Below are 6,000 nucleotides of genomic sequence, written 5' to 3' on the forward strand. Positions count from 1 at the left end.
AAATCTCTAGAAGTATGGTATGTATTCAATTCATGTAGTTTATTATTTTTAATGGGTCCCTATTGTAAACAATAATAAATCCTACTCCCATATCTTATCATGTTGCCCCATATTGTATACTTAGTGCAGAGTGCTATCAGGGACTCCAGCAGGACTAATTATGACAGCATAACCAAAAGAGAGAGCCAGAATAAAACACAGACATGAGGGCTCTCTGAGAGATGTAAAGAGAGATGTAAAGCAACCAGTCACTTAATCATCCAAATATATTTTGAATGTGGGTTTTGCAGTCCCTTCAGTACTGCGAACCATACTGACATACAGATCACCATAAGACTCTACGTACCTGAGTTCATAAGACAAATCTATTTACACAAATGCTTGTCTAAATAAATATGTTTTTAGACTAGACTTAAACCACTGAGTCGCAAACATTAATTGAAAGGCTATTTTATAACTTTGAGGCTTTGTAAGAAAAAGCTCTCGCAAATCAAAGCAAATTCCCCCATTAAAAATAACGGAAACTCAGATGATTAATTTAACCCAAAAATATTCATATATATATAAACATTATTACATAAGGTAAATAAATAAGAAAACAAATTAACCTGCAATTTACCTTTGAAAAGAATCATGGCTGGTATGAGACGATAGAAGAATGAGAAGGAGGGGGGCACTGTTGAGCTCGTGAGGGGGCGCTGTTGAGCTCGTGATGGAGTAGGACGTGTTTTGGGAGGCTCTGGAGGATTATTGTTAAAATTGTTATTAAATTGCGCTTTCCAGTTTTAATTTTGCTGTCATTCTTCCCCGTTAACAGTTTTATTTGTACATTTGTCTCTAAAGGTGGTTACAATGTCTGGTAAAAACACTAAAACCCGTAGCACAACGCAGTCACAACTGAGGCCTAATCCACAGGTCACGGCCTCACCTTCGCGTGATTCGCCGCCGCGCGCTGACCCCACGGTTCACCAGACTGTCTCTGTGATTGACACGAGTGCGCTGAAACTCGAGATATTGTCCTCATTGATGAACGAAATTGCGGATATTTTTAGGGCGGAACTGCGTGCTGCATTGGGTGATTTGTCCACAATTAAATCGGAATTACAGGCTGTAAAGACACAACTGGCTAATAACAAGGACGCCATTAATGCCGGACTGTCTGCCCTAAAGGGTACCGTAGGTGAGATGGAGCGTTCGCTCTCCGGTTGTACTGATGATATTACTGCAATGCAAAGTAAGATACAACGTCTTACAGCAGATTTAATTAAACTGGATAACAAATGCGAAGATTTGGACGCCAGATCACGTCGTAATAATGTTCGCATAATCGGTGTTCCTGAGAGTCCTAACAGCTGCACTACCTCTAGCATCGCTGCGTTGCTTAAAGAGGCGCCCAGCCTGGAGAAGGAGCCGACTTTAGACCGATCTCACCGCACTCTACAGCCTGTACCAAAGCCTGGTGAACGACCTCGAGCTGTTGTGGCCAGATTTCACTACCACAGTGAATGCCTTGATATTTTATGGCGTGCCAGAGACTTAGGGCAGATTAAATTAAAGGAATTTAGTATTTCTGTTTTTCCCAACCACACAGCAAAACTTGCAAAAGCGCGTGCTTCTTTTAATGAGGTCCGACGACAACTCCGTGGCATTGAGGGCGCCCGCTACGGTCTGTTCTAACCAGCGCGGCTGAGGATAACCTACAATAGTGTAGGGAAAGATTTTCTTTCGGCCGTTGAAGCAAAGGACTACATTTAAACTTTCCGAACTGCCTGATGTGCACTCGTGGTGTTTTAAATATTTCGTCATTATGGGAAATCTTAATTCCGTTTTATTGTTGAATAGGGGTTTTCTTTTCTTTCTCCTTTTTAAAAAAGCTAAATGTGTGATCTGTTAACATTTTCTGATGCTACCTTTATCTATATAAGCTTCTTATTTTGCAAAGTTAGTGTTTTTTGATTAATATATTGTATTCATTAACCTCTAGGGTTTTTTTTTTTTGTTTGTTGTTGTTGCTGTTTTTTTCCATCTTCTTTTTTTTCTTTTCTTCTTTTTTATTCAAGATGGTTATTATTTACCTATATATTATTATAAGCTGGGGTTGAGGATACTTCCATTTGCACATTATTTTAGTTCTACTGTACAGTATTTAATCTGTGGGAGCCTTTTTGTTTTCCTTAGTTTTTTCTCTCTTTCTTCTTTTCCCTTCTACATCGGGCTCACTCTCCGAGTCGTGGTCACAGTTACTGTAAGAGCGACTTTTCTTTTAGTTAGTTTAAATTGCTGTCTCCCAGGGTTTGTTAGAATGGAGACTTTAGATTTGTGTGTGTTTGTGAGTGTGTTTGTGCATGTGTGTGTGGGGGGAGGGGGTGTCATCCTTCTGGCTCTGCGAATCTCTATCATTTTAACATTTTTTGGATAAATGGCCAATTCCTATGTAGGCCCAAGTTTAGTTGGGAGTAGTACACCTATCCGTTTTCTTAGCTGGAACATTAGAGGTATGGGTAACCCAATTAAAAGATCTAGGGTATTTAATCACCTGAAACGTTTACATACTGATATAGTGTTTTTACAAGAAACACATCTTCAAGTTAAGGATCATAATAGGCTTCTCCGTCCCTGGGTAGGTCAAATTTTTCATTCTAATTTTAATTCTAAGTCATGAGGTGTGGCCATAATAGTTAACAAAAAGATACAGTTTTCACCTAGCCATATAATTGCTGACAGAAATGGCAGGTTTCTTATTGTTGCAGGCACACTATTTTAGACCAAGGTTTTGATGGTAAATGTACTGTATATGCTCCAAACTTCGATGATCCAGATTTAGCGAATAAATTACTTAGTAGCCTTCCCTGCTTAAACACCCATTTAATAATTTTAGGGGGAGATTTAAACTGTGTTTCTAATCCAGTTTTGGATCGCTCTAGCTCTCGTGTTGTGTCCCAGTCTGCCATGTCTAAAATAATTTTTGATTTCATGTCACAGAATGGCCTTGTAGACCCATGGAGATTCCGTAATCCTGTACATATTGTTACCCGGTTAAAATAGTGCTTTACAACTTTAGCATCTAAACCTGCCTTTTAAATTCAATTGTTCAGGCTTTAAATATCTTGGTATTACAATGACTCGTTCTCTGTCTGACCTTTCTCATGCCAACTTCTCCTCTCTTATCGCTGATGTTAAATCTGATATTCAGAGATGGAGCAATCTGCCTCTTTCTTTAGCTGGAAAAATCAATGCAGTTAAAATTCTTCCTAAATTTCTTTATTTTTTTCACTCACTAACTTTATTTCTTCCTAAGTATTTTTTTGATTCCTTAGATAAAATCATAATCTCTTTTCTTTGGGCTGGGAAACCTTCTAGAATCTGTAAGACCTTACTACAGAGATGTAGACTTGCTTGGACTTGGTGGACTAGCTCTGCCTAATTTTCAAATTCACTACTGGGCTGCACATATTCAAAAATTAAATTTTTGGATAAACTCATTTGAATCCCCATGGTGCAAATTAGAGTTACTGTCTTGTAAACCATCCTGTATATTAGCTCTACTTTGCACTTCATTTCCAATCAAATCCGCTCAATACACTGATAACCCAGTGGTACTTAATACACTTAAGATTTGGTATCAGTTTAGACGCCACTTTAAATTTGGATCTGCATCGGCAATGGGTCCATTGCATAAAAATCATTAGTTTCCCCCGTCACGTTTAGATTCAGCATTATCATGGCATGACAAAGGCATCACAAATTTTTACAATTTTTATGAAGATGGAGTATTTAAAAGTTTTGCTAGTCTGTCCTCGGAGTATGAACTGCCTGCATCTAATTTTTTTCGTTACCTGCAAGTTCGCAACTTTGTATTCAAGCGTTTTCCTAATTTTCCTTCTATACCTCCCAGGCAGCCCTGGGAAAATCTGATCACATTTATCTGATCACATCCATATCAGTGAGGTGTGATATCAAGAATCTATAATTTTATTTTATCTTATGGTGATTGTAAAATTGCTAAAACCAGCTGCTTGGGAAAATGAACTGGGATTGCAGTTGAGTGAGGAATGTTGGGGGAAGGCTATAGACAGAATACGCTCCAGCTCCTCCTGTGCACGTCTTATTTAGTTTAAGGTTTTGCACAGAGTCCATTATTCCAAATCAAGGCGTGCTGAAATATTCCCTGATGTTGAGGACAGATGTGACAGGTGCCACGCCTCTCCCTGTAACTTAAGTCACATGTTCTTTTTGTGCCCAAACCTGCACAACTTTTGGACAGGTTTTTTTAATCTCATGTCCACTATGGGTACAGTTGAGGCCATGTCCATTAACTGCTATATTTGGCATTACAGATACTTCAGATCCATTAAGTTCTGCACATAAAGATGTCGTCGCCTTCTCATCTTTGTTGGCCAGAAGTACAATACTTTTACACTGGAAGTCCGTTAATTGTCCCTCAATCTCTCAGTGGATTAAAGATTTATTATTTTTTCTTAAACTAGAAAAAATAAAATATACACTGAGAGGTTCTAATAATATGTTCGTTTTTTTGTTTTTTTACAAATGGCAACCATTTATTGCTTATTTCGCAAGCTTATAGGTACTGCCTGAATGATTATCTGGACTGGGTCAAGCATCGGACTGGATGTATGACCAATCTAATTCACACAGATTAGTTTGAGCCGAAGGATGCCAGGATGTATGTGTGTGTGTGTGTGGGGGGGGGGGGGGGGGGGGGGGACGGGGGAGTTTTTCATTTTTCTTTTCCATTTGATAATAATAGTACATCTAATTAGTTGCTTCTGTAATGTTTATGTATGACAATTGTTCAATAAAAAAAAAATTGAAAAAAAAAGAAGAATGAGAAGGAGGACGAGGGTGGGGTGCACACACACACAAACTGAATCACTGCTCTCTGATAGAAAAGCTCTGTCGGCAAACTGGAATATTTAACAAAGAACCTCTCTAATGACACTTTTGTCTCACTTGTCAAATGTGACGTTACATTGCACTCAAACAGATTGATCTCCCGCACTGCTACACCCTTTTTAACTTTTTTTCCTTCCCAGAACCCATTGCTGCAATACAGTTACTAAAGGACAGTCACTACCCTTGGACACAAAATAAAAATAAAAAAATACTTTACGCGTGCACAGACATGGTCACTATAACGAGAGTGTTGTAGTAAACAGTATGCGCTGTATTAGAAAGTTTTAATCAACTTTGTGCGTCTTACTAAAAGTTTAACAGACTGACAGTAACAGAGATGTCCAGCACTGTTTAAAAAAAAAACCTCTACTCTTGTTGTGATACTATTTGAGCCAACTAGATAAGCCAACTTTTATCAACTAGAGGTGATAAAAGCATGAACTATTTTTTTGCCTGCATAGTTTAGTGACAATATATTCCTTATCTTGGCAATATTTCAGCAATGAAAGCATGTTATACTGGTAATATTATCTACATAAGCTTTGAATAAAAGATTGAAATATAAAATGACACCAAGATGAGCATGTTATTTAAATGGTCTGTGTGATATTTAGCAATGTTATTCAAAAAATATTGTCTTTTGCATCTTGTAGATTATAACATTTCAACAAGATAAGACATCACGTAGGCTAACAGGAATAACAACCTTTTTGACCATTCTTGCTCTATGCTACAGTATCTTGTACTTTCTTTATGTTTGCTTATTGATTGTACTGTATTAGCTGGTACTCATGTTCAATTATATTCACTAAGGAAGAAATTCTTAACATCAGGCAGTTCCCCCCAAACATTTTTATCCAACAGTTTTCAGCATGTTTTTTGAAATTTTTTTGGAGGAAGAGCAGCTCATGAGACGAAGGAAGAGACGCAGATGGGGAAGCACTCTGACACTCTAGTAAAACTCCAACAGCAGGGATTTAAATTTAAAACTGCAATATCATCAATTCGCCTGTATAATTTTTACTCCTTGTTAAATAAAAATGGGTAAGCCGCTTCTCCTTTGAGACCCTCTGCCCTCTGTAGTTG

Source organism: Clarias gariepinus, chromosome 4 (assembly GCF_024256425.1).
Source record: "Clarias gariepinus isolate MV-2021 ecotype Netherlands chromosome 4, CGAR_prim_01v2, whole genome shotgun sequence".
Lineage (NCBI taxonomy): Eukaryota > Metazoa > Chordata > Actinopteri > Siluriformes > Clariidae > Clarias > Clarias gariepinus.